General features: G+C 38.0%; 1 protein-coding gene across 3 annotated transcripts in view; it reads right to left on the reverse strand.

Moving 5' to 3' along the window:
- PIEZO2 (piezo type mechanosensitive ion channel component 2) overlaps positions 1–14269 on the reverse strand; it is a 305264-nt gene that overhangs the window by 138428 nt on the left and 152567 nt on the right. The gene's annotated exons all lie outside the window — the stretch shown is intronic.

Here is a 14269-nt window from a genome sequence, read left to right on the forward strand (position 1 = left end):
CAAAACCCAGTAATAAGAAAGCTTCAGAATATTGCAAATACAAAGATGGTCAAGGAGCTCAAGACACATATTACTGCTCTCCAGAAGTACAGAATAACTGATTATTCAATGGGACCTCTCATATTCATATTACAGTAATTCTTAGTATTTTTACTCAACCAATTCTGAATTAATTGTGTGGAGAGCAACACAGAAACAACCTTCAAATTCAACAAGAACAATCCAAAAAGTCTGTTATATTTTAATATGTTTTGTTATGTTAACTGTTAATATGTTTTATTCAATCAGACTTCTTGAATATCTTTCAGGGTATTCAAGTACAAATATTTAAATACTAATTAAAGAAAGTGTTATGTCCCTGACAAGAAAACCTTTCTTCTCTGAAAAATCTGTAAGGCTGAATGACTTTTATGTAGGAAAAAAAATTGCACTGCTTCAGTGTGCAGAATTCATTGTTTAGGCTGGGAAATACCACTTTATGGGTTAGTAGCACAACGAACAGTTCATTAAGCTGTGGCATGGACTTATTGAACTTTTATTAATGAGAGGATATAATCTTAATGATTGGAAAGTGAATAGCATATGCGTGCCAATCGTAAAGTTAACATATTTTAATTATGCGGCTCCAATTCTAACAGATTTTTAGGGCTTTACATCTGTAATCAGCTCTGAGGACAGGTGAAGTATCCTTAGAGCTCCTTGGACATAGCAGCACACACAAGACTAGCTCTTCATAGGCTGAACTAGTAGAAAAACCTCCATAGGTTATTTTGTAGATGCAAAAGAAAAGATCACGTCTGACCTTTCTTTATCATAACACTAGCAGCTTTCAAGCCTAAAAAAAAGCTTTTTATGAAGGAGTTACCCACAACCGCTGTGATTAACTGCAGATCTAGAGTACCTGAAAAGCCTCTAATGTGACTACAATACAGCCACTGTCTGGAATCTTGCTTTGATATCCTCCTATCAAATCTTACATTTCCATTGCTGCTGATGGTCCAGTTTTTGATCATAATGCTAGTTTTAATGTTAATTTCAACAGGTACAAATGAGCATATCATGGGAAGCAGTGAGTAGGGTTCAGGTCTGTGGGGTATTGCTAAATGAACAGACACACGTCAAGCCTATATTTTCTGTAAAGTTAAACAGATTGCCTATGTTGTTTTATGCCAGTTGACTCTACAGCATGCTTTGCTTGAAGCAGTGGCACAAGAAATCTGCAAGCAATCCAGCAAGGACTTTGCCATCTAACTCTTTTACAAGTCTTCAAATTACTTAATTTTTTCTGTGGGATACTGTCCTATAGCACAGTTATGAAATGGACCTAGAAATACTATTGGTTCAAAACACGAGAGGGAAAATTCAAGCTCTAGTTCTTCCCATGCTCAGACACAGACTAAACTGATAAGGTGCTACCTATGGAAAACAACTTAAGATTTTCAATTGCAGCTTCTTGTAAAAGGAAAAGAAACAAATTGCAGTCATGCAACCAGAAAACTTCCTCCGCTGATGCTCTTTGCTTTTATAGATTGTCCCTGAATGGTCATGCACTAACTGGCAGCTAAGTAGCTTGAAAACATTTTGATAATGGCTTCAAGTTGTACTGAAGCAGAGAAAGAAATTAAGTAATTTGAAGACTTGTAGAAGAGTTAGATGGCAAAGTCCTTGCTGGATTGCTTGCAGATTTCTTGTGCCACTGCTTCAAGCAAAGCATGCTGTAGAGTCAACTGGCATAAAACAACATAGGCAATCTGTTTAACTTTACAGAAAATATAGGCTTGACGTGTGTCTGTTCATTTAGCAGTACCGTAGATCTTAGTGTCATGCAGATTAACTAGTCAAGGCACTGAGACTGCACTTTCTCCTTTGGCAGAAAGCAGTAAAAATTACATGTTTAATGAACCTATTTCACAATAATAGTGTGCCCAGCATTCACAATAAGAATACTGGATTAGTTTCACTCATCCTGATTGTTAAGCTGACACCTGCCTGTTGAAGCTATTTTACTGAGTAACTGGCAACAAAATCTGAATTATTGATGCTGAAAATATCACTCAGACATTTTTCTTAGAAAGAGGTGAAAAAAAAAACCCTGATACCAGTATTAGTGTAAGAACAGTATAAATTTGCTGATCTCATATTGAAAAAAGGATCAGGTTACTTTTACGCAATGCATCTCTTAAGTGAGCTTTTTCTGTACACAGCTATAGAGTCCTATCTAAAACTAATTTTGCATCACTTCTGAATTCAAAACACAAGTCTGTCAGATTCAACCACTCATCCACCAAGGGTGGTAGCCTTCGAATACCAGCACTTCTTAGTTGCACCAGCTTCTCCTTCCTTACACTGTACTCCCATGGAGCCATTCTGGGTCTTCTTTCACATATCCCACTCCCCAGAACACGGAGACACCCCAGCGGGAGCAAGTGCCTCTGTCATGGCTCACATTTCTTTCCACTAACCCAAACCAAGTGCTTCTGATCTTTCAAAATAAATCATTTAACATGTTGTTGTGAAAGATGTAATGTACAGTTCAGGCAAGCAATAGAGACACTGAGCAGTGATACTTAACCACAAAGCGAGGAAAAATTCTGCACATGAATAGTTTATTCACCAGAGCCGGTCAGAAATGTATGCTGTCACAAATGTATGCTGTCCCCATCTCCCCATGAAAAGGAAAACAAATTGACCTCAGTGTGATAATTAAAAAGGAAACAAAAGATCACTTGAAAATAGAGGAATGTATATTCTTCTGTAAAGCAGAATAATAAACTGCTTCGTTCAACCCCAAGCAATTTGCTCCCAAGTTTTTCACAGCAACAGCTAAAACAAAAATCAGTTATTCCTGCTTGTTATCTCTGGCAGTACAAAAAAGAATGGTAAATACTGCAATCACTCCACAAACATTTCTCACTTTATTTACACTTTTGCATATGGTCATATTTTGCATTTGATAACAGTCTATGCATTGTGCTCTGTGCTCCAAAAGAGGCTCTCTAGCGACAAAGTTAAACCAGAAGCACAGGAAACTTATTCAGATCTCCTAGAGAAAAAAGGGGGTTTTTAATCCCTGCAAAAATCATAGTGTACAATGAATTTGCCATAGACCTTAATCTACAACTAGTACAGCAGCCTTTCTTCAATTAGACTAACTTACCTACAGGCAACTTTAATTGTAATAGATACCTCTGACTGAAGCTTATAATTCAGCCAGAAACATGTTCAGAAATGCAATACGATAAATGGCAGCTTTAGAATTATTTTCCCTCTCTTTTGTTCCTTCTTACAGAATGCTGAAGAAAATAGGACGCTCGTCCCCCTCCCCCCCCCCAAACATTAGTGGTTTGAAACGTTTTTCTACCTTCCCTCCACAAAGTAAATTACATTGCACATAGTTTTCAAGACAAGGGACTACCACAGTTAGAGTTGCAAGAGTTCCTCTGTAAACAGAAGAAAATTTTGTGGGACAAAAGTGATTTTATGACTTCTGTACCAACAGATGAAACCGTTTTATTGTATCAATAGACCCCTGATACAGCAGTCTCCTCACCAATCTGTCTGTGTTCCCCTGTTGCTTTCAGCTGTATACTATTCATTTAGACTACTCTAAAAAGAGATCATCTTAATTTTCTGTATTTATACAGAATTATTCTAGGACAGTGTGACAGTGGTCCAATTCTTCAGTTCATTTGGGCTAAAGAAATTATGAGGTAAAATTTCCCAGTTCATCTGCATTGAGAATAGTTAGCTGTAAACATACAGGTTAAAACTGCTCTTTTACTTCATCTACACTCACTAGCAGTCTAACAAAAATCAAGTGCCTTGAAGAAGCAAAGGCAGCATAATTTAAAATTTAAATTCTTGCTTGGTGCTTGATAAATCACCATTTGAGTTTTTTGAAAACAAAATTTTCATTTTTTCCTTTCTAGAATAAACATTTCTCACAAATTAGATTTATTCATATTTGTCAGGATGCATAAAACTTTGATGAAATATGAATACTGCCTTATCTGGTCTATTTTCATTTCTTTAGAATGTCAGACACATTAACCTTCATCTTTATTTCAGGTTTACAGAGTAAAGCCAGAAAAAGCCTCAGATCTATTAGACTTCAAATTACAATGGCTTCAATAAACCCCCCCCAAAATATATAGTAACGCATGTATAAAGTAACATGCATAATAATATATAAAATACTCCATATATAGGATGAAAAACAACAGTCTTCAATTTATAAATATTTACAATTTTATTACATGCAAACAAATAAAACTGGAAAAAAAAGAACAATCGCTCTTTCTTAATCAAAACTCAAAGTAATTCACCACCAGCAATATATCACAATGTTAATCTTATGTTAAATGATAAATAAAACAATGCCTCCAGATTAAAGCCATATAAAAAGCTTGACTTTATATTCAACACTGGACAATCAAAGTATTTTAATCTTTATTTTTTATCATAGTTTTAAAAATTTCTCAAAAGCCTTATCTACTGCATACTATAATATATTCCCCTTTCTCCCCTCAGGGTTTGCCCATAGCACCTGTTTACTTTCTAATTGATTAATGAAACTCCAATTAGGTAACACTAATATTAATAGTTTACAGGTGATAAACTAGGGAAGAGCTACATAGATGCCAATACCTTCCATTCACGTTGTTTGGTCACTGTGAGACACCTGGTATTTCCAAATGGATCTAATATTTCACAGTAATTTATGTGTCGCCATAGATGTTTTATAGCACAATTGCCATCAGCTTCATCTGCAACTGTAATCTCTTGGACTGGAGGGAAATCAGGCCCAAGAATCATAAGCACGGTCCCCTAGAAACGGGGACTGGCAGCATCACATAGGTGCTATGCAGTACTGTGAATGATTCATTTGTTTATCACTGGCATTCTCTCTGTGATCCAAAAATAGTGGAAATTTTGAGGGTACCAACAGCTAGAAACCAAACTGCCTTAGAGATGTGCTTGCTGTGGGTGCTGGAGATGGTTGCAGCTGGAAACATGTTAAAGAGGCCTCTTGTCCTCTCTCAGTTTGAACTAAGAGTGAAATGTCTGCCTCTGTACTTATTCTGCTGGGAAACTCACACTTGTCTGCATCTGAGCACTAGGGACCCGGTCTGAGCCACAACCAGTACTTCAGTGAACAAAGTATACTCACAGTCTGTATTCATGCTGGCACGACTTGTCCCTGGTGGTTCAAAAGACAAGTTAGATATGCTGTTGGCTCACATGGCAACTTTTATATGACCAAAAAACTTTTATATGATGGCAAACCATCGACAGGGGCAAAATATGCAAGCTGCTCAGCACTGGTAGGTCTGACTTTAGTCCTTTCCTTACCTCATGCTCATCCACAAATTACTAATAAATTGTGTTAGAAAAATAAAAAACAAACGTAGTAATATTAAGATGCAAAGCACTGTGCATGATCACTTTTGCCTTAATGTGACTGTCCTCCGAATTTATGCAGAACAAGCCATGTGTTTGACCCAAAATACCTGAAGTTGCACTTTGAGAGAATTTTGGTCATCCAAAGTAAAAGAGTGGGAGGAAGAGGGAAGCAAATATGCATAGAAAACTGCTCATAAAAATACTTAGCATGCACTGACCTACCAACATGCAAGTTCAAAGGGTTCCTGAAGTATTTGTAAAATCTTAATCACTGCTTACAAACTATCTCTGCATGGATTTAAAAACCAAAAGTACACTTCGCTTTTTAAGGAAAGATACCTTGCAACGAAGAACACTTTCTGTATTGCAAAAGTGCTTAACCACATTTTAACCAAACATTTGCTTTCCAAACATTGCTATGCAGAGAGATTGCAGCTATTTGAAGCTCAATGCACACTGCCAAGTTTTCGGTACCTCACTGCTTGCATAAAACATTCAACATTAAGAAATTATGGATATGTACAATATGTAAAATATTGGCTCGTGCAAATTTTTCTTTTCTAAAGCACCAACTGTTTCTTGTTGTTCATTGATCTTCTAATAATGGGCAAATTCCAGGCTGCCCAAGGCAGCACGCAGAAGACATAAAATTTAACTGGGATTTAGTAGCTATCACGCGAAGCACTCAGCTGTGCTAGTGCCAGACTCGTGACAGTACAACATCCAGCTCGCTTTGCCCATGTCCCGCAGCTCCAAATGTGGAGTAGGACTGATGCTGCACAGCCAAGGGGAAGCGAGCACATTCCCCTCCACACCAATGGCACTATGCATGCCAGCCCTACAGTGCTGTGCAAATTACAAGCCTACCCACAGCACAAATTATGTCAGGTCAAAATGGAAATGTGATCCTGGATGAAGGCAGAGGCAGAGTCAGTGAGCAGAGGAGACCCGAAGATACCTCAGCTGTACATCTATTTTGTTCTGAAATCTTCTAAGAGACTTTCCATTATGAGTATATGCACTTCTTGCTTGCACACACATTGTAGGGGGATTTGGCTAAGCACAAATTCAGTGTTCATTGAACACTGCAAAACATTCACAGTTAAATCTGTCCAGAATGCTCATAAATTCTTGGTGACTGACAGCTGAGTGTTTACATAAAGGCATACACATATCCATATGTTCCACAATATTCCTGACTGAAATAAAAAGCTGATAAAACTCAAGCAGGCTAATTTTCAGTGATTATTTCAAAACATATTTGCTCCCTCTCTCTGCAGCTTTCACTGGTTGGAGCATGGATCATCATTTCAAACTACTTTTTTATTTCATTCCATAGCCGGCATATAATATAATCACAGAAAATAAAAGAAACTTCTAAATTTTCCAGTCATCTGCAGATGAGGAGGGAGTAATATTTCCCCCAATTACAGCAAGTGACATTGTAAATTACTGTCATTTTATCCTTAATACAGAGGAGAGGCACACAGCCACTAGAAAATAACATGTTTCAAGATGGAGTCCCCATTGAACCTCAGCAGCTGTACGGGAACCCTCCACCCTGCAGCACCCCCCTCCTAATTCAAAACTATTCCACATTTGCAGGGATGGGACCATTCACCAAGACCCTTACTGCTTCCACATGAAACAGCTCCTACTCTGCGTCATCTATTCTGGACATGTCCATGTTTATCTTTGCAGTGTCAAGCAGGACAGGACAGAAGCAACGAGCTCACCTTCCCTGCCATTACCTGCCCAAAAATTCTGATGGCTTAGAGGCAAAAGCACATAGTCATTACAGAGAGCAGGCTCCAGCCATCATGTGCAGCCTCTCACTGAGACAGGGTGCTCACGCAGATCCCACTCCCCCACTGTTCTCCATTAAAACCGGCCAAAAGAAACGTTCTGATTTAGCCTTGATGAACTTTGTTCAATTCTGCAGCATCAAATTGAGAAAGAAGCACAGTAGACATCAGTGGCAAATTAAACGTCCCAACATTGTGAGATGTTACTTCTTATTTTTCTTTAAATGGAGCACATGAAACAGTTCCTTGGTGGCAAATACTCCATGCAAATGTGAGAAGGGAGAAGACTAGTTCCCTGCACTGCTTGAGGCCATCTGCTCAGTGGCTGGGATGGGTGGCCATCGAAGACCTCTCTCTCAGGTGCAGTAGATGACTACAGCAGCATCCAAAGAGGGCAAAAAGGAGCAGAAGTTCAATGCTTCCACTTTTACCTGCAAGCTGGGAGTTTCTTGTCAGCACACTGCAGCAGGCTGGTCAGACCCTGTACATGGTAGGTTAGTACTTCGGTGGCCACAGGCTTCCTTGTGTTTCATGTGCCAATTGCTATTTGGAGATCCCACATGATTTATTCATGAACATAAACCAACAAAACTAAATAAAACACAAAGCCAAACCATTATGCATGCGTCCGAGAGAGTTTTTGGATACTGATTGCAATACTGATTGCTCTCCAGATTAAAACAAAGACTGGCTCACATTCCGCTACTGGTGGGTTTACCACTGTATGGTTCCCAGCTACCGCTGTACTGCAGGACGTTGTGCCATGCCAAGAAAAACACTGACAACAGTCTCACAACTCAAGTGGTCAAACAACACAGGCCATAAAATACCTTCTATCAGATGTTTGTTTCCTTTGAATCCCTAGGTTAAATGGCATGAGAAAAGTTAGCTGAAATTAATTTAGCTGAAAAGAAAATAAGCATAAGGGGCGGCAGGAAATGAGCAACTTAAAAACCTAACACAAACAGTTGGATAAACAAGATTCCTACTGAATAGAGATAACTTCTGAGAGGACATTATACCATTACTGAAGCAGCCGGGACCATCAGATCAACATGACACAATTGTATACACTTCAGAGGCGCAAGAACTCTACATGGAAGTTATACAATTGTCTGGGCTCAGAGAAATTTTCTCCTCACTTGCAGTTAGCAAGAAGATATTTGAGGTATAAAATCTAACACCTAGTAACCATGAAGGCTCAGTTAGAGAGATTACTCTGTCATTACTACCTCTCAACTCCACAATACCCATTTACTAGTCATAGTGTCTATTGGTATGTAGGTGATATAAATGAGGTTGCTGTTCTTTTTGCGAATTACCTAGGTGACTGTAGCACATTGTTAGAAATGGCATAGAGTAATAACCATCCAGTTTTCAGTAGGACTACAGATTTTGGGTTCAATGTGGAAGAAATGGACTGTTTTCTCATTAAGTTATTAAAAATATCCCTGTTCAAATTTAAGCTTCATTCCCCTTTAATCTCATCGGGTTGCTAACTGCATATGTGCTGCAGTTGTTAGCAGAAAGTAAATTAATTATTTGATTTACACCCATGTATATCATGGTCTCCTCTTTGTCTCCCTGGTTTTATCTAAGGCTCACCTGGGAGCATTATTAAGTGTTGGTTTTGGTTTTAACCAATGGTGTTGCATAAAAAAGACTAAGAGCTGCCACTATCAGATTTGATATTTTTCCTCTCATAAATAAACAGCCAGTATAACATTCTTGTAGAGGGGGTTGGCAGAGAAGTATCAAGATGAAAACAGCCATACTGTGCTCTGCTAATATTTGCTAGATTGAATGACCCCTTTCTACAGCTCCATCTCTTGAAAATCTGTTTGCTGCTAGAATGGAATGGAATGGAACAATTGGAAGGGACCTACAACAACCATCTAGTTCAACCGTGTAACGATATAAAGGCTGACCAAAAGATAAAGCAAATTATTAAGGGTATCGTCCAAAATGCCTCTTAAACACTCACACGCTGGGTCATTGAACACCTCTCTAGGAAGCTTCTTCCACTGTTTGACCACCCTCTCAGTAAAGAGATGGTTTTGTTTTGCAAACATGCACAAAATTGAAGCAAGTTCCATGTAAAGCTGCTAAGTTAGAGCTGGTACCATTCCTAAGGAGAGACGAGTGGGAATCGCATAAAAGGCCTCCCTGACTCCTTCTCTTAGAATTGTACTGGTGATTTCTGCAAAACATCAGCATTGCCAGAGTAAATCCCGGGTTTTGAAGGACTGAAGAAGCAGCTGGAGCCAAGTGTCTGCTCTGTGAGCATGATTTTGCAGAGAGATGTGGCAGCATATGTGCTGTTTCTGACTCAAGAACTGCTCTCCAGAGGTCTTCTTCAAACAGCTTCACGTAGAATACAGCCTTGATGAAAGCTGATACACTAGGTGAAAAATCATGACACTGCCTGCAATTAACAAAGCTGTGTCTCAGCTCACATGGATTCCTAAAGTAGTGTTTCCCCCAAAACCAAAGGCTTACTACGTGATGCCAAGCACGCAAGTGAGTGAGTAACCTGAGAACATAAACAACTTAGAAAGACAAAAGCATTCGAATTCACAGATTTCATTATTCTGCTGCACACAGTGCAACTCGTTCAGTCTTGATCTTAAAGGCTTTTAGAAGACTATTTAGAGTAAGTGCATCGTTAAGCAACTTCACCTGAAGATGCCAGTCCCTCTGACTGTTTCCCATTGCAGGAACCATGTCATACAGCCTGAAACAGATGTTGAAAGCGACACAGAGCTGCAGTGAGGCTTAAAGACGCTTTACCTCCTGTCTCTGAAGGCAAACCAGAAATAATGAAAAGACATTGACTAGGAGGATGTTTCAGAGACTTCATTAAAAATAAATAGAAATCTTTGTCTTTCAAAGTTTTACTGTATCTTGGACAGTAAAGAGTAGGAGGATAAGGTTCTTTACTCATTCATTTCATCATGGAAAGAGAGAGCCAGATGATCAGCTGATATCAATTATAAATTATTGGTCAAGATTACAGAAGGAAATGAAATATGGGGGCAGACTGATCTGATTTCTAGCAGTATTGAACTGCAGCAGATGTAAGCATCAAGTTCTGCATCTCTTCTTTCCTCCCACATGTCTTTTTCTCCTCTGAATGGTAGCCCATGAAGGGAAATCCTGGCTTTTCAGTAAGTTCCCATAATTCATCCACATTTCACAATAACAGTATATATTCCTTTGCATTCTGACAGTGTGCAGAGGCCACGAGTCCCCAGCGAACCAGGAGTGTTAACCTCTGCTCCACTTTTCTCACCATATGCACATGGAAAAGAATACTTGCTGGCTGCTTGGAAGAGTAGAACAGAACATTTACTCACGTCAAAAAAATGGGAAAAACCCTACACTACAGAGCTCTCTTACAGTGTTAGATTGATTTTTCAACACAAATGTTATCTTCTGTAAAAAAGAAACCCCACTCATTTCCTCTATTCTTTCCTGATTATTTACTCACCGATTTACACTACTCTGTCACACTGGCCGACCATTTGCCCAGAGCACTTCATAATAATCTTCCTTCTTAATACAGACAAAGCCTACTAAAATTTTCTGTTCATTCAGCTTCTTTCTTTTTTGCACACAGAAGAGGCTTTCAGGTACCTCATTTTATTTCTCTTTAGATTTCTAGTCTCTCTGAGCATTTCCAGAGCTCTCAAGAAGAGTATTATTTGGCCACACTTCAAATGCATTTTAGGACTTCTGCACAGTGAGGCTGTTGCAACTAGTGTATCATGATGAACATGCTCTAGATATACAACTCATCAGTTTTTTACTTTAAAAAAAAAGTTTTTCACATAAAAAATTGTATTAGCTAGAAGAAAATTATTAAATGACTGTGAAAGAATTCTAATACAGAATCCACAAATGTATTCTTTCACCCTCGTAATATATCAGGCTTTATTTTTATACCACTGTACAACTTCTTATATTTGGTTTTTGCATTCATGTGCTTTACTCTCTTCACTGACGAGTTTTTAATTGAAAAGTTACAGCTAATTTGATTGTTTATTCACAACTATATCTGCTATAGCAATGAATCTTTCGGTTGTGCAGTCACTTGCCAGTGTCATCACAGCAGTGGGATGCAGTCTCATGGAAACACACATATGCTTAAGCTGCAGGAAGACAGAATATAAATAAAAGTAATCAAAGTAGTTTTTTACATGCTGATGCAGAAGAAAGAAATTTTATGACACTGCAGTGACAGTGGGAAGGAAAGGAAGAAGAGATGACAGGCAGAAGAAAACAGATATGCTGCCATTTGTAGCAATATGGAACAAACATAAAAATTGTACTACCATTTCTACCCTGGCAATTTGGTTGCCTGCAGTTTATACAATCAGTTATCTAACAGCTGCTCAATTCATTCTCATAGTGCAGAAATCAGGCCAGTGTACTGGAGACAAGGTAGCTTAAAATCATTCCCCCTTTAAGACTGAGATAGAGTTACATGATCGGTTCTGCAAAAGGGTCTTTCACAGCTTAAACATTAACCTTGACAGTTGCCAAAGCTTTACTAAGGATCCTATGTTTTCCGAAAGTTTCACCTTCTGGAGCCATGTGACTGTGAGAGCCACCAACTTTTCCTTACAAAGAACGCATATATCCATTTCCAGCCCTTACAGCCATGAAGAAAAACTCTGAAATGTGAAGAAATTTCACTCTTATAGGTTAGAAACCAGGAAAAAAATAACAATTAAAGTTACTATGACTTAGGTTTTAAATCATTCAACTTTGAAGCTACTCATTATTATTTCTGGCATTTCTATTTATTACTTTAGGTTTGGTCACAACAGAAAATACTTCAGGGAGTGTTTCTTAATATCCGCAAAATAAGTAATCCATGTAGCAGGGAAAAGAAAAATTATTATGTTCAACAATATTACATACTGAAAAATACCTATCTTCATTATCTTTATCTGAGTTTATCGAGTACCAGACACCTCTCTTTCACACAGGAAAAATTATGGGATATGGGAAAATATTCACGTTTTTCAAACAGGCCTCAAACAAGTGGCTAAATTTTCAGAAATTATAGACACTGACATTCTGTCTGGAAATTAAAATTTTCAGTGCTCCCCAAATTATGGATTTATATTGCTGTACTAAAAATTCCCACCCCTAAACTGATATCTGTATGTGAAGCCTGTCCTTAATTTAACACACAGAATTACAAAGGTACTATGACTAGAGATGGTCCTAAGGTGCAAAATTTCAATTTCTTTTTTGACACAAATGGCCCAAGCAGACTTACTTTTTTAGACTGGAAGCGTGGGACAAGAGAATATTAATTCATATTTTGTTCTGGACTATTAAATTATTCCATTTCTCAAAAGCTTACCACAGGGTTGGAGGCACTGGAAAGTAACTTCACAAAAGTATTTGGCTCGGCTTCTAAATACACCTTGGCTCTACCGTTTGAGAAACACTATGATGTGTGCAAGCAACCTTCACTCATACTGATAAATAAAAAAGTTTCAGGTTTCTTTGAAAGAATGGGGTATCTTTCAAATGGGGTATATTTCAAAGCTGACTTTTCTTAAAGAACAACAGATAAAGTGGGTACAAAAGCTACATTGTGAAGCCATGTAAAACGTCATCTCCCCACAGTGTGGTTTAAGAAAAAGCAATAACTATAATAAAGTTTCTATGATGCTTAACTAATGAAGTAAAATTGCTATTTTATTAGGATCATGCGTACTAGGAAGCATAAGACTAAGGCAAGACTATTTCCAGCAAAAGTGGAACCTTTTTTGTCAAAAAAAAATCAAGGAAAATGATTAGTGGATTTTTGGCTTTTGATATACTACAGTAGGAATAGATCTGGGCAGCAATTTAATTTGGAAAATCAGACATGCACTGTTGGTTCAACTAAGTTCTGAGCACTTGCAACACAAAGATTACAGGTAAAATGTTCAAGAGTCCTAAAGATTCCTGAGTTACAAACCCAGCTCTCGAAGTAATTCAGGCACTTGAAAGATGTTATTTCAACGCTTTTAAACAGTTCAGAATGTTAAATTGTTTGATTTTTAATGTTCTGAGAATCCAAGAGTCCCCTTTTATAAAGAAAAGAGACTTCACAACCCTAGTGCCTACCTCAGCAAACTGGCCAAAACATGCCCAGCATCCAACAGTCCTGATATCACCACAAGTCCCTCTAAGACAGAGTCTCTAGCCAGGAAGCAGAATCACTGGCAAATGTATGCTGATATTGCTGGCCCTCTATTAGATCTGGAGATATATCTAATTTGATATCTCAAGCCTGAATACCCCAATATTTAAAAACCTTCAAAAATAATAAATAAAAAGGAGAGGAAACTGCGTACTCATAAACGATCTTGTAATTAATAACATTGGTGTGATTCTAATCTACACACAGCTGTGTTTGAGATGTATCATAGGCCTATCACACGATTAAGAGGTTCATTATTTGCAAGAGCTCTGCCTCCAGAATGTTTGCACACCAGATCTTTCAGTGGGTGCACAGGAGGCTGAACAGGAAGCAGGACTGTCATGCCTCCCATGAATAAATGGCTTCTTGACCTTTCGCGTATCCATGCAGACGATTAAAACACAGTGATCGCACAACTGTTTTTACTTATATAAGAGACAACTGATTTTTTCTCTGGACTACCTGTTGTCGTGTCCACCTTGGATTTTTAACATCTGATTTCTCTCTAAGTTAGAGAACTTAGAATTCTCTAAATTCTAGAAAACAGTCCGTATTCTAAAAATCTACCTTATTTATTTATGCCACTAACAGTCATTTTATTCTTTGTTCAAAATGTTTATTCTTATGAGATATACCCTTGAAGTCTACTGAGTTAGTTGCTCGTATAATCAAGGGATGTGTGTTCAGATGTGGAAAATTCACATTGCTGCTTTCAATGTTGTTTAAAAAGGTGTCAAGGAAACTGCAGTCAGCCCAGAGGAAATACCTTTCTTGGCACATTACAGTGATGTACTCCAGAAAATAGCCATAATTACGATAATTATTTTAGGCAGATATTGTTTAAGTTACTATT

This window comes from Cuculus canorus, chromosome 2 (genome assembly GCF_017976375.1).
Source record: "Cuculus canorus isolate bCucCan1 chromosome 2, bCucCan1.pri, whole genome shotgun sequence".
Taxonomy (NCBI): domain Eukaryota; kingdom Metazoa; phylum Chordata; class Aves; order Cuculiformes; family Cuculidae; genus Cuculus; species Cuculus canorus.